This window comes from Rhinopithecus bieti, unplaced genomic scaffold (genome assembly GCF_001698545.2).
Source record: "Rhinopithecus bieti isolate Rb0 unplaced genomic scaffold, ASM169854v2 scaffold_22522, whole genome shotgun sequence".
Lineage (NCBI taxonomy): Eukaryota > Metazoa > Chordata > Mammalia > Primates > Cercopithecidae > Rhinopithecus > Rhinopithecus bieti.
The window spans coordinates 366,938-389,556 of NW_016811454.1; the positions used below are offsets into that span (position 1 = coordinate 366,938).

At 40.5% G+C, this 22,619-nt stretch overlaps 1 protein-coding gene across 5 annotated transcripts in view; it reads left to right on the forward strand.

Moving 5' to 3' along the window:
- KLF7 (KLF transcription factor 7) overlaps nt 1-22,619 on the forward strand; it is an 88,395-nt gene that overhangs the window by 43,902 nt on the left and 21,874 nt on the right. The window lies entirely within an intron of this gene.

Sequence of the window (22,619 nt, forward strand, 5' to 3'; positions counted from 1 at the left end):
AGAATGACTCACTTGTTACCTTAAGATCTCAAGATGTCCCAAGCACAGGACGTGGGTTTGTCCCTACAGTGCCAACCACAGCATAGAATCACACAGTTCTGAGGATGGCTGAAGGGGGCCCTGGCAGTGACTCGTAGCTGTTTGTGACACAGACACTTGTCGCTTTCCTGACACTTTGCATTGTTTTGCGAGTGTAGCTCCACAGTTTTGATCAACACTGGGGTCTGAGGATGCATTTGAAAGCATTCACAGTTAAACAAGGTAGCCAGGGTGTCCCTATTCACTCTTTTCCCAGCATCCTGATTTTTCATCAAAGTCACCAACAGCAGGAGGGTTTCAGAGTTCATTAGATGTGATCATTCTATAATTAATTGGCATCTCCTCTTTTGCATTGTTCTCTGGCGCGTGCTTTATGGAGAGATGGCAGAATTGCTTTTTAATGAGCTTGTTACTGAGAAGTTGCTAAAGTGATTACATTGCTATGTGTGTGGTAAGAGCGGGTAGGGGAGGGATGGGGATTGTGTATTTTACTCAGGGCATCCTAGTAGCCCAGGAAGAGACACCACCCCTAAGTTCCAATCATATTGATCTTTTGAGCAATGGGATAATTTGGAAAAGTGGGGTTTACACAGAAAAGAGTGAGACTTGTATTTTTCTTGGAACTGGTCTTTGTTCTCTGCTTTGAGATTGGAGCTTAGGGGTGGTGTCTCTTCCTGAGCTACGAGGATGTTAGTAGCAGTTACTGTGATTGGTGGCTTTTAAGTGACTCTCCATCAGTGTGCTACCTGTGTGGTTTTTGCATACTGTTTGCATGCTGCGAGCTGAATAGGGAAAATCCCCAAAGGTGTAAGTGGAAGTATAAAAGCATTCTTGGAGAGAAATCAGTGATGGCATATAAGCTAGGAAAAGTGTTTGGTGCTCTGGGGGGCCTTCTGGGCTGTGCCACCAAAGAAGTGTGCAGGGGAGAGATTGTTGGCTGGAAAATCAGAACAACCTGGGCTTTAGTTCTAACTCGGCCACTATCTAGCTCTGTGACCTTGAGCCTATTCCTTTACCTCACCAGAGCGCATTGTCCACATCTGTTGAACAATCTGACTCTTAAGGCACCTTTCCATTCTAATGTTCTGGAGGTCTATGAACTGTTTCTGTGTAGTAGAGAAGAACTTTCTGAAGTTCGAATACATAATGTGTGACAGAGGAAATCACTGTTTTGAACCTCAGAGTTATTCCCATGGGAGAATGAAGACTGACATTACTTCCTTGCACACCAGGACTTGGGCCTGTACTGCTGTAACTCTGAACTTATTTTCCTGTGTGGCTCTTGCTTGGTTCATGGGACAGTCTCCTAACATAACGATTATATCCCGTGGCTCAGGCGGAGACCCACTCATGGTTTCTCATCAGAATTTGGGTTCCAGTTCACCACTCCACATACACCAAGGCTAATGTTTCATGCTATTGTCAGGTTTTGCTTCTTTGATATTGTCCTGAAGGTAGTTTTTATTGATATTTCTTTCTTTCTAAAGTCAATGAGTAAAGTAATGGCAAGACATTGGAAAGACATTGCAGTGCTCCCAGGCTGAAGTGCATGACTCGTCTCCTGGCCCCTCCAGGAAACCAGAGAAGGCAGAAAAGGGCAAGAATGTTGTGTTGTCTTGGGGCTGTGGAGTTCATGATTATGGACACTTTCTGAATTATTGGCACTAAGGGCACATCCTGCTTAGCATGGAGGCTGGACAGCTCTGGGAAAGCAGAGATTCTTTTTAGGGAGTCCAGAGCATTTTCTTCTTCTTTCTTATCCCCTCTTTCCAACAGAGATGTCAGGAGGGTGACTGTTAGGGTTGATGCATTATTTGGTGCTTTGTTTTTTTGAGCATTGTCTACTCAGAGTGATTACCAAGGTGGAGCTCATTATGTTACCTGGCACCTGCAACTACTTGCCTTACGTTGGACTAAAGTGGAAAGACTCCTATAGGGAATTCACTCAGGGAGGCACCAGCATTATTAGAAAAGCAGTATTGCAAAGCAGTTAAGAGCTGAGCTTTGTGATCAGGTGGACTTGGGTTAATGTCCTCGCACTATCGCTTCCTAGATTTATGACCTCATTTCTAAAATAGAGACAATTGTGTCTACCTCCTAGTTTTTTTGAATATTAAATGAGCAGATATCTGTAAAATACTTGTAAAAAAACAAAATACCTGATAGATAGTAAGAACTCATTACAGATAGTAGTGGGGTTGATTATAGCTATTACTATTGTTGTTGATATTAGTGATGACTGAGTGAAAAAACAGCTTTTGTAAGCCAGAAATAAGCCAGTTAGCCAAAGTTAAATACCGTAAAACAGCAAGAAGCTTTTTCCCTCTTGCTGCCAGTGGTTATCAATGGGATGTGGGGTGATGACACCTGTGGACACAAGTTATGGAGGATAAACCAGACATGAAAGCATTAGCCCATGGAAGTTGGCAATAAGGCAGAAAGATCATGGCTTTCCTCCCACAACATAGTAAGCAGTTGCCTTGCATCCGCGGAAGCATTTTGCCTGTAAAACCTTCCTCAGAGACATGCACAGAAGGGAAAGTAGGTGCTACAAGAAAGAGAAACAGATAAAAGGGGAGGTAGAGATAGGGATGGAGGGTGGGGAGAATATGAATTAATTTGGATTAAATGGATGAGAATCAGAAGTATTTATTTGGAATTGGTGTGAATTGGAGCACATGGGGAACTGAAAACAAAGGTGATAATTTATGTGGTGTAGATGAACTAAGAAGAATGAAAAAAGCGTGAAGGATGGAATCAAATTAAGTGCAAACATGTAAAGGAAATGGACTGGTAAAAGCTCAAGGGCAAAGGTATATGGAGATGGGAATTCGGTTGGAAAGAGGCTGCTGATATAAGGCCTGGAGTTGGGAGAGCTGCTGACCAAATGTGGAAATGAAGATTTTTTAAAAATGGGCTCTGGTTGGATTCAGGCAAGCTATTTTAACACAGGACTCACTTTAATTCAGTCAAAATATTTCTTATCTTCCAGTTGGGGAGGTGTTTTGATACAGGAAAAAAGGGAGATAAGAATACCATCCCAGAGAAAGAAATATTTGCATTTTATTCTCTACAGTTGCAGATACATGCTATATCTCTTCTATGTGGTAATACATTGCAAAGGAGAAACAGTGAAGAAACGAAGTAAAATAAAATGTGTGTGTCTTCCTCTTATATGCATAAAGGAAGACAATACATGTTGGTAACATGGATTTGCTTGCATTGAATAATTTTTAAGGTGTTATTCATTTAATCTTTATATAGATAGAATTTACTGAGCTGAAAAAGATATACATTTTTTTCCTTCTGTGGCTGTTTTTTGAGGATGCTGAATCCTTCAAAATTTTTGCCCTGGAGGATATTAGGCAATGAGGTGATTTTTTATTTATTATTTTTTAAGGTAGCAGATGTTCACATTGGTAGCTAGGGCACAAACACGGGTTGCCCAAGGAAGTAAAGTTAGAGTGGGGGTACTGAGCTGGAGGTGCAGGATGATGAGGCGAGGACTGGGACAAAGGGAATATTATGAAGTAGCAGGATTTAGTGAAAGGAAGCGTATAAAAATGGACATAAGGGCCGAGCACTGTGGCTCACGCCTATAATCCTAGCACTTTGGGAGGCCGAGGCAGGTGGATCACCTGAGGTCAGGAGTTCGAGACCAGCCTGACCAACACCCATCTCTACTAAAAATGCAGAAATTAATTGGGCGAGGTGGCGGACGCCTGTAGTCCCAGCTACTCAGGAGACTAAGGCAGGAGAATCGCTTGACCCCAGGAGGCAGAGGTTGCAGTGAACCGAGATTGAACCACTGCACTCCAGCCTGGGTGACAGAACGAGACGCTGTCTCAAAAACAATAAAAATATTTTTTAAACGGGCATATGGTTTATTCATTGGGAAGAGCACTTAGTGTTGGCATGAGCGTAAAAATGTTCTTAGCAGCCAAGCCATTGTAGACCTTTCTCTCCTACTCTGTTTTCTGGTCTTCATATATTTTTCTTTCTCACAGATTCTACCATGGTGATCATAGTTGTATTCATCTTCTTGAGTCAGCTAAATAAACCTTAATATTTTGATGAAAGGTAACTTTCACTTCCAATGTTAAAAAAAAAAAAACTTCATGCTCATTCTTAGCAAAATCAAATGTTAAAAAATCTTAATAGTTTCTATGTAAAAAAGGAAAGAAGTATTTTCTACATTTCTTCTTAATTACTTCTGAGAAGAGATAAAAACCTTTCATTGAAATGGTGCTTTGTGCTAGGTGAACAGACTTTTCAAATTTGAAAATGCATATAAAGGCACGTCCACATTTATGTTACTACGCGTGAGTCATATTGGAAAAGTCAGGACAGCGGCCAGTCATTCGATCTTTGATTCTTGGTCGCAGTGAAGGGAGATGTGAAGAAGCTGTGTTCTCTTTATGTGCTGCTTGGAGGACTCTCTCTCTCGACTGAAGTTCCTGTCACCTAAACCGTGGGTGGTGATAAGCATTCTCTAGGTTTTGTACTGAACAGTGTAACAGGATGCTTTTCAGGTGAAAAAGTAATACAAATGTGCAATTTGCTTAGCATTTTACATTTGCTTTGGGGCTCATCCTACTGAATCAGAAAGTGGCACAATCTCTAAGTTTAATCAGAATTTGGGGAACTAGTTTATTTTCAGATGAAAAGGTGACTAAAATACTACAAACAAAAGACCAGTGTAGCATTCAAAAGGCAAACAGAAGTGTTATGTCCTACATGTAATGAAAGGCATTTAAAGTTTGAAATACAATTTATTTTACTTATTCAACAAATACATACAAAGCACTTGCTATGTCCCAGACATTGTTCTAAATGTTTCACAAATATTAACCCTTTTAATCCTTATACTAACCCAATGACGTAGGTACCATCTTATTTTATAGATGAGGAAAGTGAGACCCAGAGAAGTCAAGTAATTTGCCCATTGTCACACAGCTCATCACAGATGGTCGGGCAAGGATTTGCACCAAAAAGTATTGCTCCAGTCGGAGTGCTCTTAACTTCTGTGCTCACTAATGAAGGGGAAACAAGTCAAATGAATTTTTAAAAAGTAACCCGTTATTGAGAGGAAATTAGAAACATATAGTTGAAATACAAATGGACAATGAAAACTAAATATCCTCTCTAAATAGGTGGATATTAGGAGGGTCCTTAAACATAGTGCCTCATCAGGTGACTGAGAAGCAGTACAAGGAAATTACAAAGAAATGGTCTTCCATTTCAAGGCATATTATTGTTACTGATAAAGCTACTATTTCATGGTCGTTACTATTTTCATTTTTTTTAACGTTAGTATTAAGGAAAGACATGCCAGTCTCAGTTCACGTATTAAAATGACAAATGTTAATACTCTGTCCCTATGAAATAAGAAAGGTCAGTATTATCACAATGTGGGAGAAACTGAGGACCCCCCGCAAAAAAAAAGTAACTTAGTTCAGGCTGTGCAACTCCCTGTTGTTAGAAATCAAATTGGACCCATGTCTCCTGACCTATAGGCTTACATCCTTCTCAGTAGATTGTCTTGCTTCTTATTTACTGTTTGTGTTCCTCAGTCTTTCTGCGAACAGGTATTAAGTGCCCATAGATGTCAGGCACTGTACCGTGGAGTGACCAGCAAAGGAGACCAGGGTGGTCCATTCGGGAAGGAGTGCTAAAGGGCGGTGATGGGTCAGTAAATGAAAGCAGGGTCTTGCATCGGCAGTCAGAGGCAGCATGGAAGATCTGGAGATAACAAGTCGCTTTTCTCCTTCTGGACAGAGTGTTTATTGATGCTGTTCATCTTTTTAAATGATGCCAATGTGATAATATAGTGATTTATATAAATAGAAGCCCTAATTCAAGGTCAGGCATATCAGCAGGATAAAATTAAATACCTCAGTGTGGAACTGTAGGGGGTTCATCGACCACTTTCAACCTCCTAGTGCCATAGATAAGAATTCTTTGAATTTATACAATAGCAACTGAAATGGGGGCAATTTTAAGACATTAAAGGGCCTTTAATATGCCGAGACACATGGCTGCTAATGAAGTTTATCCATGTGTTGAGGCAGAAACTCATTAAACCCCGATTGTGGGATGGAAACAAGAATAAGGGTTAAATGTTCAGTTCACAAGGTGGAGAGAGCTGAATAGGAGGGTTTGATCATTTTGATTTAGCATATTCAAGAGCTTAAGAGAAGTTTGAAAAGAAAGGGTATGAAGTGAGATGGTGAAAAACAATCACTGGGAGAATTTTCTGATTCAGTAAAATCTTAAAACTTTACCGCATGATAATTTAGCAGTGTGATAACTCCTAACATTTATGAAGATAAATTAATGTAAATGTATATTGGGAAGCATGGCTTAAACTCAGCATATACACAGCAAGCACATTTATTTTATCATTATATTATGATAATAAATGTAGGCTTTGTGGGACGCCTATTCCAGATGTCCTTTTAATGGATAATTGATAGTCACAAAGCAAATAAGTATGTTAAAATAAGAATGGAGGAGAAAGGAAAACATAAAATTAATGAGTATTTCATCATAAACAATATTTTTGAACACCCACTATACATACACTAGTCCCTCTCTTATTGCCCAGGACCTTGCTTTTTGACACAAAAGCCTGAAATATGGTTTCATGAAATCACTATATTTGGAACCTGATCTCAAAAGAGAATATAGCCTGGGTGGGGATGTGGGGAACTGGGAGGAAGGAGAAGAGAAAAGAGGAATCTCATTTCAGAAAAGGCAGTGAAAGTAATAGAATTTTATAAATTCTAAGGTTTCAAGGGTAGGCAAGTTCTGTTTGATAGAGAAGAAAAAAAGAGGGTCATGAGAAGTCTGTGCAAATGAAAAAATGACATTGAGAAGGCCAAGTGTGAACTTTTAGAAAAACTGTTCCTTTTAATAAATCGATAATGTACAGAGGCTGTTTCTATTATAATATAGTGTTAATTACCATCATGATCATGGTTATCCTGTACATCTAATATAGGAAGGTTTGAGGAAAGCTCTGTGGAGCTTTGTAAAGAGTGAAGGCTAAGATGACGTTATAAGAATTGATGGTAGGCAGGAATTTTCTATGTTTCCTGAAGTTGAAACAATAATGTAGTGATTGTGTTTGAATTAGAAAAAAAAAACCAGAGTTTAAGAAACTCATGCATTAATTTTTTTAAACAAGTTTGTTTTGAATGATTATCTTTTAAAAAAGTTAAAATATAAAGACAGATGAAAATAATTTTAAAATGACCTGTCTTTCTTTGAAAAATATTCAGCTTGAATGTAGTAGAAATTACAGTTGAAGCCTTGATAACGGATCATCAGGAAACAAACTTTTCATATAAGGAAATTAGTTCCGATGAGTAAATGCAGCTGTTTGGGAATCTGGGCCACCAGGGGCAGAATGTGTCATGTGACACTAAGCTCTGGTACTCTGGTACCGAATGGAGAACGCCTAACCCTTTCCAGGCAGGCAGTTTCTATTTGTCTTCACCCTGATGGAGGCAAATTGGATGGCCCTGGCCAAACTTGTTTTCTAAAATACAGGTCTTTTTCTTCTGCATTCCCCACCTAAGAACCTAATATCTGATCCCTTCCTGTACTCTGCCACTTTCTGTCTTGCAGCCTTCCTCTGTCCTTCACAACACAAAGGATCTGGTAGCAATATACTGTAGACTGTTGTGGTCGGTGGATTATACATCCATCCACCAGTGTATAACACTTTAATCTTCTATTATTAGTTTTTTAACCTTCAACTAGGGGAAACTTCATAGAATTTCAGTAGTCTGTAAACAGGTAGGGAGACATGATGGGGGAGTGTTGGGAACTGGGATGGCATTCCCCCACTTCATTCCATCATTCCAGCAGCATCCCGTCTACCTCTCCTGTGCTACTGGATTTTCTACATTTTCTGAAAGTGGCTTCCTTTCAACAATTTGTTAATGTATTGACATGACGTTATTAAGCTAAATGTTAGTCGAGGCAAGATCACTTAAAGTAATTAGAAGTTGGTGACTTTTTAGTGTGCTAGTTATTCAGCCAACCACTGATGGAGTTACTCCTCATTCCTGCAATGTCTCCATGTTCAGTCACCAATGGTTGGTTGTATAATGGAGGTGAAAGCACTTCAGTTATTTGAGAATGTCTGCAATGAGAATAAGCTTAGCATGCTTTGTTCCATATTTCAATTCACCCTACTTTCTCCTTCAACATGTATATTTATGGAGCTAGGTGAGCTGGGGACTAACCCAGGATTGGACTCCATAATCTTGTAGGGGAGGAAAGATCAGAATGCCTGATTGCTGGTTCCTTATGAAGCCTCAGTCCAGCTTTGTCCTAAACCAAGCTTCCTTGGCATACCCCCTTCTTTTTGCACCTACATCTTTTTTTTCGTCCCTTCAAAAGTTATCTGCATTCATGTAAGACCTCTTTTATTTTGTTTGCAAAATAAAATACATTTACAGGTTAAAACTCCTTTTATATTCTAAGCTACTCATCTGGTATTATGAAACATATACTGAGGCTTCTTTTGTTGTTTCTGCCTTTGAAATGTATCCTGTTTCCATTACTATAACATTTATGGAATTCAGTAAAGTGGTACATACTGTTTTCAGGCAAATAATGTAAAACGATGTTTTAATCCCAATTTTGTTGGGCCATCATAGTTTTATCTGTTTCACTAGGTGAGCTAAAAATGATAAAAGCTATCAATCATTTTGTTGCAGGCAGGAAACTAGAAGCCATCTTTAGTTAATAAAGAACTTGATCTCCATGGTAGAGTATTGGCTAGTTAGGTGTCTTAGGGTGTCTAATATCTTTCTCTGGAGCCCTTGCTGTTTTCCTAGCAGGGATGTTTTGTAATAAGGACTATAGTTTGTTCTAATATGGAGGCCAGTGTTAAATGAGAGTGGTTCTAGGAGTCTAGCAGATGCCCTAACAAATGTAGGGATTCTATCTGTGTCCTAATGAATAGAACCAAGACAAAGCTTGACTCTGGTACATATCCGAGGGTAAAGAGCACCAAGATATGGTAGGAAATATTTTAGAATAACTATGCAGTAGTCCCATTTAAAAGGTTTCTGTCTTCATTTTGTGTGTTTATGTAATTTAATGTCATTTCATGGAATTCGTTGCTTGGTTATGAACTTATAATGTGGTGTTTTGAATCCCCTTGCTATGGGATATGCAACATCCTTCACCTGTACTGAACGTCTGTTGCAGAAAGGAAATAATGATTCCTCATATTGAATTCTCAATTGGTCATGAGCCTGTTGAAACTAGTATTGGTATTTTAAAAAGAGCAACAAAAGATACATCTCCCTTCCTTGATATAGGTAATAAGACGTTTTATGTTCCTAGTGTTCAGGAGAGAGAGTCAGAAAATCAATATGAATAAATTCAAGTACACAGAGGATTTACCCTATTTGAAAATGCAATGTGTGGCAAAATGACGGTATATATTAAATTTTTTTGTTTCACTTGCATGTAAATATTAGCGTTTAGAAAAGGTGTCATAGGCTACTTATAAATTTAGGCAGAGGGCAATTTGCTGGCTTTTTGTTTTTTTCATTCTTTGTTGTTGTTTAGTGTCTCAAGGCTTACAGCTAAACTGAATTTGAAACTAAATACTGTCATTACAGAAGATTTTTCGTGAGTTCTTCCAATTTCTCTGGGGATAAAATAATGGTCGCTGGAAGCAGTGGAGAAACAGTAATTAGGGCAAATAGTAATACTGTGCATGATTGAGGAAAATGTGAGAAAGGGAGGGGGAAAATGCAACAGACAGACTTGTACATCTTGTTACTAGGAAACCACATCAGCATTAAATACAGTGTGCTAATTGGCTATCCTGTTTCTTCCTGGGTACCAGCCCGGGCCTGCTACACAGCTGTTTCTGCTCTTTCTGGTTGCTAGGTAACTGCATCATTTGCTCCCCCCACCCCCACTTTGTATTCTGGAGGGTAATTGTCTACTTCTGCTCCTGGTGTTGCTGCTGGGTACCAGTCTGGGCCTGCTGCTCTGCTGTTTTCCAGAGGGATTTAGTCAGGAGGGAGGGGAGGAAAAGGGAGAGGAAGATATGCTGGCAATTAATGGAGCATAAGTGCAAATTCTACACAATGTCTGGCACCTGCGGCCCCTCATCCTGCCTTCTCAACTAAATCCTTTAGCTATGGAAACACATTAAAGTCTTGAAGTCTGTCTTTCTCGGCATACCTTATAAATATAGTTTAAAGGAAACAGGACATTTGAAGACATCACTTAAATGACAGCTTTGGTCTGCTTCAGGAAAAAAACTGGCAAAATATTACATACCTGTATTTTGATATGAGTAGTAATAGAATTTGTGCAGATATTTTAAATACTTTACAACAAGATAGCATCTTTAACATCCTAAGGATAGTGCCACCTTATTTCTTAAATGGACCAAATTACTCTGTAGCCATTCTTCTTGATATCAGAGTATAAAGTAGGAAATAGAATGGACTAAACACATTATGGGATTTTCCCAACTGTTTTATGATGAAGGAGTAAAGGGAGGCTTCCAGATACTTGACTTTCCTATTACGGGTTTTATTCCTTTGATGTGCACAGCACATACCCTGGTGCTTTTCAGTGGGACATTGCATTTACATGGCCATAACACATTTTGCACCATAGCCACTTTCCTGATGGCAAATGAACAAATGTGATGCAAAATCTAAAGTCAATTTTGTGATTTAAAAAACAAGTAAAAAGGTAATTACTTTGCATATAGTTGTCATCTCTTGTTGAAGTAGTTTTCATTTCATCATTTTTGAAATTCTCACTGGAAGTGTGACAAGGAAGATTCTTTAGAAGTGAAGTGATGCTCCAAGGAGATTTCACTTTAAATGGTTGAGAAAGTGTATGTAAATTGGGGCCCCTTGAAGAGGCAGCTTTATTCCCCTGGGAAGGAACTGTTTTATTGAGAAAACTCAGAGCATGTTGTGTGACTGTGCACAGAAATAGTTAGCAAAGGCAACTCTTATTTGACACTAACGGCTGTTAGTGGTTTCCCATACTAATGAGATCCACCATACCCTATCACAATTGAAGCAGAAGGAGGCCTAGGCTGAGCTACAAGCCCTTCCACCATAAGATAAATTCAGGCTTTATGGAATCATTTCTACTTAAAATACCCTTAACATAGCAGAAGACCTCCAGCTAGGTTAGGTGATTGCTAGAAGATCGCAGCATCAACACCTATCTAAAGGAAACCAGTTAGCCATTAGTAGTACTCAAATTGCAAAAGAAAATTTCTTTATCAAAGAACAACTTACAGAGGGGGTATAATATTATTTCTGCTTTCTCTATTAAAAGGACCAGTTGTTAATCACTCAAAAGCATTTGCGCATTAAATGAATTAGCCATTTACTTATGAAAAACCATCAGAAGTCAGAATATCCCTTTGTCACTTGACAAGTTTTATATTCTGACTTTGGGAGGGGGAGGTTTTGTTTGAGTATTTCATCTTTGTTGACAGCAGACTGTCAGAACAACAACTTTCAGGGACATTATGGATTGTCCCTATTTGACTTAAGCAGGGTACAGATTGAAAAGTTCAAAGAAGTCTGGGGAGTTTGTCTTACCCAGCCCTCTTCTTCACTGATCGATTGGATGTGCTTATACAGCCTCACTGTGGCTCTAGCAAGACCCTGGAAACCCAAGGCAGGAGTCTTTGAAGGCTGAAGGTGGTCATGGTTAGTCCCAGTGATACATGGACATCAGTGCATACTTCCGAGCTTCCTCTCATTGTCCTCTTCTGGGAGAGCAGATCTTTTTTCTTTTGATGTCTCCGTGTTTAAAATAGTGAGAGTGTAGGCATACAAGCAAGCATGCTTTGGGGAATGAAGAAAGGTATTCCATGGAGCTGCTTCAACCCCTGGTTTTCCTCAGTCCTGAAAACCTGCTCTGCTAATTCTCATGGCCACACAAAACTGCTACCTTTGACATCAAGTAAACCGGTTGACAGAATTGGAAAGGGCGAATCTGATGGCTGCTAGTCCCTCAGCAGGGCTGCTGCTAAGCCATAATATGCTTGCGTGTGAATTAGAAAAAGGTGCCCTTTGCATTGGGCGGTTTCCCTGTGCTTGAGGAGCAGAGCCCGATTCAGCCCCCCTCAGCCTGTAGCTGGACACCCTGTGCTCAAAACCTTATGTGGCTTGTGCACACCGGGAGAGCATTCCACACAGATGGGCCTTCCCTGAACTTTTAAGAACTTCTGAGGCTAATAAGGGCATAGCAGGAATGGGAAAGTCACACAACGATTCAAGGAGTGTATTGGGACATCCTATCAATGTCTGAAGAGGCCATTATGTGTGACAGCAAATCTTTGGGTCCAGCCACTCTCCCAAAATGTGAGATCATTAGTTGCCTAATGTGGTGGTTCTCAACCAGGGGAGATTTTGTCCCTTAGGGAACATTTAGCAATGTCTGGAGACATTTTTCATGGTCATATCTGGGGCTGGGGGTATGCTACTGGCATCTGGGAAGTGGAGGGCAGGGATACTACTAAGTATCCTACAATGCCCAGGACAGCTTTCGCAGCAAAGGATCAGGTGGGCCCAAGGGTCAACAGTGCCAAGGTTGAGAAACCCTGGCCTAATGCAACCTTAGCTGTCCTCTTCTCTGTAGGTTGCTCTGCACCACTTGCAAAACCATTTCCTAGTCCTTTTAAGATGACCCACCCGCCAGGTCTTATCTTCTTCCCTTTTATGATCTTTAACAATATTGACTCAATGGAAATATTGCATTATTTATTATTTCTGTCAGGACTTAGATGCTGTGCCGCTTTTCCCCTTATGATAAGAAAGAACTCTCCCTACCTCCACTAAACGCTTAACCTTCTAGATTGAAGATTCGTGATTGTGACTCTTCACAAGCCTCATGCCCTGCCCTTTTGCAGAGGGCTCCTGACCTGTAATAATTTGAGATTTTGCTGAGGCAGAGTTTTGATCACATCAACTGCCAGGCTGGTACGTGGGAGGGAGGTGCTTTGCCAGGAAGTGGGCCTAGCTGTCCAGGCGCTGAAGAGCCACACCATCATATGGTATTGTCATTCTCCCCCTGGGTACAGTGGCCTTGCTGAAATGTAACAATTGTTTCCTCGTTACCAAAAAGAAGATTAACTGTTAGTGAAGAAATAAGAGTGACATGTTTTCTGTGGGAAAATAAAACTTTTATTGGGAAAACTGTATATTGCGCTGGTGTTTGCTACCTCAGTGCATTTCCTACTATTCACTGTTCTGGTTCGCACCAGCACCATGAGGAGCACACTGGAAGCTTTTAGAGTGCTTAGGAAGAAAGGTGCTATTTCAGGTAGAAGGATTTAAATGACCTTATCTAATGGACGCATACTTTATGTCTGCATTTTGTCAGGAGCTGTGAATTATGCATTGGCTCTTTCAGCTACATTCACATGCATAGAAAATAACATTGTCAGACATGTCATCCCCAGATACAATGGACAATATGCTATTATAATTGTATGGCATTGTCCTTGCTGTTTGGAGATAATACTGCTGACTTTATTCCTCTCATACATGTGAATGTGGCTGTAGGGAGTACGTGACAGCTGTGGCTTTTACATATATTAGCTTATCCCTTGCCACTTTAAGAGATTGCCATTAGTGAGCTGGCCTCGTGGGGTCATGCTAAGTGCCATGTTTTGGATCCCAGTTGTTATCGGACCTTAGTTTTAGACCCAGTAGGGAATTAGTAATATTATCTTGATGACCTGAAGATGCAGTGGGTTATTTAGTCAGCTTCCCAGAGCAGATGTGCTAAAGAAAGGGTAGGCTGAGGCATTCCTACTCAGATTGGCTTTGGGAGTAAGAAGGCAATTGGTACCAAGCCTGGGAATGACTGCTTCCATGTTAGTGCATTACCCAAGTAAGCAATAATAATATAACTTGTATTGATCTTTACAGTTGCCAAGTGTTTCACATACATCCTTCCATTTTACCTTCACTTACTGATGGGGTAAGTCTTCTTATACCCATTGTACAAATAAGGGAACCTAGGCTCAAAGAATCATTTTTCAAAGGTTTCACTGCTGAACCATCACAGAGCCTGCCCTACTCTGTTTTTCCTTTAGAGATCAGTTATTTCTTTTGGGGCCTAAGTTAAAACAGTACAAATAAATTCAGTTTTGTTTATGGTTCAGAAAAATAAATGGCTTAATATTTGTTGTTATTTTGCTTGTTCAGTATAACTGCTAATTCAAAATAGCTAAGAAAACTAAGTGATTATCTTATATATTCCTACATTCTGTCTATTTTGGTTGAACTTAAGAATCCTTGATCTTAGTTGGTTTTCCCCTATTTTAAGAAAGAGCTGGCTTTGAAGATGCAAACAGACACAAGGTATTGATTCTTGAAGTGATATCTCAATACTAGTGCATTTGCATATTTTAGATAATTCTTGATGAGAAACAGCAAATAGAAACTTTTCTCTGAACCTCTTGAAAGAATGCATCTTAGCAATCCTCTTTATTACTAAGCTGGAAAATCCAAATGGCGATGCCTTAAAGAATTCGAAGGAAGCTATGGATGGGTGGATCTTGGTATGTGAGTTGTATGCCCCTCTCAGTTACACCAGAGCTTTGCTAGGTGAGGTTGAAGAAATGATTTCTGTGCATTTATTTTTGTTTGTATGATAAGTGTAGAATTCAAGATAATTTTATTTTATCTTTGTTTTTGCCCATTTATTTGAGGATATTTATGGATGGGTTAGAAGTCGTAAGAATAGAAACCCTTGGTAAATACAGGAATTGTAAGTCTACTCATGGGCGAAGATCCCATACTCAGGTTATGATTGTGCTTGATATGTGCAGAAATCTCTCCTCTGAATTCAGAAAAGCACACAGTGAAGAAGAATAGCTGCTTTCTAGCATTCTGCCAAAAGGATCTACAGGAACCTCAGAGTGAAGGGCACTTATATTATCTTCCAGAGATCTGAGGAAAGAAAAGGTATTAACACCAAAAGACAAATTCCTGGAAGGCTGAAGGAATAACACACATTACCCCTGAGGGCTCCACTCTTTTGAGGATTGTTTGTCTGTAGATATTTTTGTGTGTGATCCTGTGTTCCCCTACAAGTTTGAAGTATTTTCAAACTTGCCCTTTTTATTTCATTCTACCTGCCATGGAAATAACCTTAATAAATCGTTAGAATTGGCAGGGCGCCCAACCCAATTTGATAATAGCCTTTTCTTTGCTGATAATTGGCTACTAAGCATTTAGAATACTTTCGAGCCCACCTGTGTATCTTTTCCCCCCCTCACAGTTAGATCTTAAAGTTTTGTGTGTGTGTGTGTGTGTGGTTTTCCTGGTGTGCATCTTATCCAAAAAGAATAGTTAATGAGCAAAGCCAGAAAGAATGCTTTGCAGCCAGGGAAAACTTTTCATACATCCTTCCCACTCCTGTCATTGTATGAACTACAAGGACCATAGGTACAAAGCTTGTGGGATCAATTACCGTTACGCATTTTTTTAAAAATCTGTTGTGAGAAGAGTAAAGCAATAATTAAAATTAACTGAACAGCTCTATTGCTCTATTGAGGCGTTAAATCTTTGTGTAAACACAATCACATTGTGCAGACATAGGTCTTTTTAGTTGGGTGACTTAGCGAACTCACTGAAGTTTTGAGGTCTCTGGGTCAAGGGCCCGTTTTGACACGGTTTGAGAGGTCACCTGCTCATTTGTGTCTGTGTTCTGCTGCAGAGAGAATTGTGAGCTGGTATGGTTCCTTGCCCACCACAGCACAAAGCAGAGCTGGCTGGCATTTGGCAGATAGCGGTCTGTGACAAGGGGGAAGGAAATTGCACACAAAGCAAGACGGCTGCACACAGGAGCTAGTGGGGAGTGCTTGGGAACCTCTGGGGCCCAGGCAATGATGCGGCTTGAAGGTGGAGAAAACAGCAGTTATAAAATATAAATGTGTTTATGATTACATTGGGCCTGTGCTATATAATTTTACACACACTCATATTTGTGATTTGCGGCCACAGCTCCATATGGAGAAGAAGCTTGCTAATTTACCCAAATTGATAGGGATGCCGCTGAAGATGATCAGAGTGGTAGGAGCAGTAGCTGAGAAAAAGTGGTCTCCTAAAACAAAACTGGTGGGGGTACTACTATGTCAGAGGCATCCTTTGTTCATTTATTTTGATAAGCAGAGCTTGGCTTTAATTATTCATGATAATGCTTGCCCTGGAAGGAGCAGGCCTCTGATGCCACAGCAGCTGTCGGGTGCTGTTTGGTTCTCTGTGCAGTTAACACTAAAACAACCTGCTTAGCCTTTCTTGAGATTTGTCATGCTTTCACTTGTGAGAGGTGAGATGCCCTGAAGTTTTGTTTACACCTGATATCCCTTCCTAGGGGGCAGGTATTGACTTGGCTGGAGTGGAAGAGAAAGCCTGAATGATCACAGCCATTTCATGAAATCCTTACAAGGTAGGTGGTGATTTTCCCATCTTAGGCATGAGAACGTGAAAGCCTAGAAGATCCCAACAGTAGACATGCCCAGCTCATAAGTGACCAAGCTGGCTTTTGAGTCTGGGTCTGACTCCAAAGCCTGTCCCCTACAGCATTATGCTGGCATTTTCTAGAGAACAGGCCAAGAAAGGGACAGTGGAGCAGACCCCACCCTTCTTCCACCCCAGTCCATCCCACTCTGTGCTTTCAGCCTATTTCCCAGTCTTAGCATCCATTACCATCATTTCCGACAGCTTTCCAAAGCGTTTCTTGACTTGGCAAAATCTTGAGGCACTTCTTCTGGGAGCTCTTCAGAAGGAAAGCACTTTGGAACAGCATGCACGAGTTCCAAAGTCCCCAGAGCATGTATGATTCATGCTTCTTGCAGGGGAACTTCATGGAGACAGGCTGTTGTGACCCTAGGATACTTGATAGACCTTTTTTTTTTTCATAGATGCGTAAATCCAGACGATGAATGCTGAATGGCCCGTCCACTCAGCTCATAGCAAAACCCTGGGAGGTATCCCTGATACATGTCCTTTCAATCAATTTTTTTTTTTTTCATCTCATGGGTACTGCTTTCTAAATATGTTTTACATTTGTTTGCTTTTCTCCGTCTCTGCTGCTATAAGCAGAGTCATTTGTGTTTCAGGCACTATCTTCTTTCTCCTGGGCAATTGTAGAACCTCCTAGAAGTTGTAGAACCCTCCCCACACTGGCTCATTGCCTTTGGCAGCCCATTCTCCATTTTGTAGCCAGAGTAATGTTTTAAAGTTCAATTCTGATCATGCTATGCCTCCGTTTAAAAGCTCACAATGGCTGCCATTGTTCTTAAAGTACAAATTCTTAAACATGATTTCTAAGACCGCTTTCCCAATAGAAATGTAACGTGAGCCACATATATAATTTTATATTTTCTAGCAGGCACACTTAAAAAGTAATTAATCATACTAATTAGTTCTAATACTGTATTTTATTTAGCTCAATATATCCAAAACATTATTTCAACATGTAAATAATTAATAAACAATTATTAATGAACGATTTTACATTTCTTTATCTCTTTCTTCTATTGGAAAGCCTTCAAAATCTGGTGCGTATTTTACACTTAGAGCATGAATCAGTTCAGATTGCTCACATTTTGGGTACTCAGGAGCCACCTGTCCTAGGGTCTAAGAGACTGGTTCATGCAGGTCTGTTTAAGTCCTTTCACAGTCTGGCCACTGCCTGTTCTCTCAGTCCCTGCAGAGCACACAAACTGATACTCCTCTTTGATCAGCTTCTTGGTGAGGTGTGGGAGAGAATGTAGCAGAGGGCTGAGAGGACGTCACCCCTGCTAATGAACTGGAGGAAACAGCCCAACGTGGAACCATCCACGTTCTCCCCTTCTGCAGGGCTTTCTGGAACAGCAAATAGGATGGACTGTGATGGAAGAAGGGTGGGGTCTTTTGCTTCTGTGTCCCTTTCCTGGCTTCTAGAAAACCCTAGCATGATGCTGCAGGAGAACAGGCTTTGCAGTCAGACCCAGACTTAAAAATCAGCTCAGCCACTTATTAGCTGGGTGTCTGTCCCTGGACTTCCGTGTTCCCCTCACTGAGATGGAAAAATCACCACCTACCTTGCAGGGCTTCTGTGAAATAGCACAGGTAAAGCGCCATAGGGCTGCCTGATAGGTAAAGAACATGCCGGGAACAGGGATGTTATGACCTGGTGTTTCTCCTTCACTCCAGACTAGTCAGTACCCACCACTCAGAAAGGGGAGGCAGGTAGAAATGGAGCTTCAGCTCATCTCACACTGAGGTGCGGGTTAAGAATGAAATCCTTGCTTTGCTGTTGGCCTTGGGGGTTTCCATTTTTGGTCTATGTAGAACTTGTTAAGTGACACAGATTTTTTTGAGAAGGTGAGGGAATGAAATGAAAAACATACTGGTAAAGTTAATATGAGATATTCTCTGAAAAAAAATGTTTCTACCCACACAAAGGTCTAGCAGTCAGTAGTACCATTCTGTGAGCTGAAAATGAGACCATGGGTTCTAGGGGAGGGCAGATGAGTTGTAGTTCGCACTCCTGGCTTCCCGTCTCAGTAGATTCGATTCCTTTGCTTATTCATTTTTTAAAAGTTAGAACAACTATTATATCAATACGTCTAAATAGTTCTGACATTCTTTCCAGTTGAAACATTTGTTTTATCAGAAAGTATTTCCAAAGGGAATATGAGCATTGATTCCACTTTAATTGTTGTTGCTTATATAAAAGGCAGAGTGAGGTAGTGGTTAAGCATGTGGATTCTGAAGGTAAGATGGCCTGAGTTTCAGTCTTGACCGTACCACATATAAGTTGGGTGAACTTGGAGAACAGCTTAATTTCTCCAACCCTCTATTTCCTCATCTAGAAAATGGGGAGGGATAATAGCATTAGGGCTATTGAGAGAATTAGAGGACAGAACATACACAAAGATTCTGTAGTGCCCAGTATATAGTGAGGGCCCAGTAAATATTAGCCAAGAGCTAATTTTACTTGGATTTAAAAAGCCGTATCACCCGTTAAAGGTGGGTAGAATTGGACCACAAGTCTGCTGATGGTGATTATTTGAGGTGTTTTCTCTGCAGAGATGCATGTATTGTCTAATTTGTTTATGTATAAAATTTTGTACCTTTCTCCTACACTTAGTTTTCTACTATATGTATATCTACACGAGGAAGGAAAATACAGACATTTTATCAGAGATTGATTCTGCCATTCATATATTCATATATCCAACAGAAAAAGCCAAATATATCTCAGCAGATGAGATACGAGATGTGGTAAGATATGCAGCGTATTGTAGTAGTGTATGGGCTTTGGGCAATTTCTCTCCATGTGGTATTGGGTTTGTACTGTTTGGTTAAAACCCTTTGGCTTTCTTATCAATGCCACATTGCAAGTTGAGGAGTTGAGGCTTGAGGTCTTACCTTTGATGGTTGAATGAAACACCAGCCTCTGGAGATGGTCTGCTCCTACCATCTCAAACAGATCTCTAACCATCTTAGCTAGAATCAGGTGATTGCAGGCTCTTTATTCACCAGAAAGGTATATTCAGGTATTGGGTGTTAATATGAGCCATGTTGCATAAAGGATTTTGGGGTAAAATATTTTAATAGTTACCCTGCCTGTATAGTGCTTTGCAGCATATGAAGCACTTGCACAGAAATCATCTCTCTTCACATTTCACAATAGTCCTGTGAGGGCTATGCCAAAGAAGGGATCAGCTATATTTTCTGAGGACGAAAGTGAGACTTAAAGGTAGGTAACTTTCCTGAGGGCACGTTATAAGTGGTAACAGCTAGGACTAGAGCACAGGTCTCCTGATGGTGAGTTGTATGTGTGTGTCTGTTTTCCAGTAAACTGTACTTGTACACATGGGGCAGCATCTTCAGAACTCTGACAACCTTTGTGCAGAAAAGAAGCGAGATTTCCTTTGTTCACGTATGTTATGCTTTGAATTAATTAGATCCTAAATGAAGCTTTTATGACAAAGACCCAAGCTAACAGGAGCTTAAAGATGTAAGATTTCTTTTTCTCTTTAATATAAAGTCTGCACTGAGAACTGTCAGAAGCCCAAACTCCTTTTGCATGTTTGACTGTTTGGATGTTTGGATGGTGACTGTTGGTCACCCATCCCTAGGGTTTCCATTCCTAAGGTATTGCTCAGGTCCCTGCAATTCCAGATGGCTGCCACCAGGCCTGCTTTCTAGGAACCTCGTTTTCATGCCGGTGTTTTGAAAGTGTAAAGCAGAGGGGATGTCCCTACTTTTGGAAGTACAGCTTGATTGGCCGTGATGGCTCATAGTTGTAATCCTAGCACTTTGGGAGGCCAAGACAGGTGGATCACCTGAGGTCAGGAGTTTGAGACCAGCCTGGCCAACATGGTGAAACCTCCCTCTACTAAATTAGCTGGGTGTGGTGGCGGGCATCTGTAATCCCAGCTACTCGGGAGGCTGAGGCAGGAGAATGACTTGAACCCGGGAGGGGAGGTTGCAGTGAACTGAGATCGTGCCACTGCACTCCAACTTGGGTGACAGAGCGAGACTATGTCTCAAAAATAAATAAATAAAAATATAGCTTGACATTGCACTTGTCACTTCCACTTATGTCTCATCAGCCAGAAATTGGTCATATGTCAACAAGCAATTGCAAAGGAGTTTGGAAGTACACTCTTTATTCTGGGTGGCCATAAGCTCAACAAAAACCTAGGGATACTCTTACCTAGGGATAAGGGGAGAATGAATATAGAGGACAACTGGCAGTTGCTGTTATGCTTTTAGTCTTAATAATCCTTTTTAAAAAGCCTTTAATGCAGACATTTTAACAGAAAACTCTTGAGTTCTGAAATTCTAAATGTATGAAATGATAAGGATAACATCCTAGTACATTGTAGTTTGTGGCACATTGTAAGATCAAAATAATTGCATGAAAACTAGGTTTCTGTGGAATGGCTTAAGTTATGAATGGAAACATAATTTACATTTTGCGTTTCATGAGAATATTACATTATTGGAATAATATGAAGTGACTGGGAAATTAATAACTTAAGCACAAAAGCATATGGAGTCAGATTAACTGCATCTTAATATTTCTTGCACCTCTTTTTCCCCCTTCCGAAGTATAAAGTCACATTACATTGACATTTTCCTCCCAGAATGCCTTCATTCTTCAGTAGAAGAATGAAGAGAAAGTATTTTGTGGCTGTGAGTTTAGCACAGACAAAAGTTAAGGCTGTTTGAGGTTAGAGGTATATAGGATGACAGATTGTGTGGGGGTGTTTCTACATATGTGGGTGTCAGTATGTTTGTACTGAGTTGTTTGCAGATTGGGGGGGAGGGCAGGGTGTGTGTGTGTGTGTGTGTGTGTGTGAATGTGAATGTAGATTTCCCGGGTGGTTTCAGTCATTGTATTTTCTTCTTAATGATTCCTATTAGGGAGCAGCAGAAAGAAGATGTCGGAAGATCTAGGTAACTGCCTAAAGGAAGGTTTGGAGGTGGACCAGTAGTATATGGGTATGTTCATTCAGCCAGGTTAATTGAGGATCTTTGCCATGTGTCCAGCATTCTAAGTCTTGGGAATACTAAGGTGAATAAGCCTGGCTTCTGCCCTTAAAGAGAGCATTTGGTTTTGTGGAGCTACATAGAATGTAAACAATTTACTCAAACTATATGATAGTCTCTTCTAGAGGAAGTTAGGTGAGCAGAAGGAAGGAGTGTCCAACTCTATCAGAGTCCATCTAGAGCCACTTCCCACAGGATATGCTGTGGAAGTACTAGGACCACACATTGTGCCAGGCTCTGAAGACACAACTATGCACAGATGTGAGGGTCTGGCCTCAAAGGAGTCAGTCTCTTGAGGGGACAGTTTGTCATCAAGGCTCCTTAGGGTTTGGCATTACCACCTCTTCAGTCCATTCTTAAAGGTCCTCCTCACATTACTTACTTCTTGACCTCAGGATGATAAACCACTATCTCTTATCTCTGGGCCTTTGTGCATGCTGTTCCTTCTCCAGGAAAGACTTAGTGCCCTTGTCCCTGGTGTCCTTCAAGTTTCAGGGAGGCTGATCATCTCTCGGACACCTGCCGTAATAGTCTTACCAAGTCTTAGGGATTTTCTGTTTCACGTGTCCATGTTACACACATCTATCAAACACATTGAGTCTCTTTGTATGTATGCATGGTGCTTTCCTAACTGGGAGCTGCTCTAACGTGAAGAGCCTTTCCATTTAGCTTTAATCTCTAGCAGTGTCATTGGTTGGCATATATTAGAACCAACAATTAATGCTGGTTGAATCTAACTTGTCACACTGAAGAAACTGTTTCTTTCACTGCCAGTGAGTTAGACCAGAAGTCCAAGTATTTGACTTTTCCTGTTTACCTGTGGACAGAAGTGAAGTGTTTCGGAGATAATGCATGTTAGGGTTTATGAATCTGGAAGGTAAGGTGGTAACAAAGCTTTTCGTGCTGTTGGATTTTGATGGTCTGATGGTCTCAATTAGCAAACATTGTATTGAGTGCATGTTACAGTGTGTTTGAGCCTGTGCTGGACTTTGT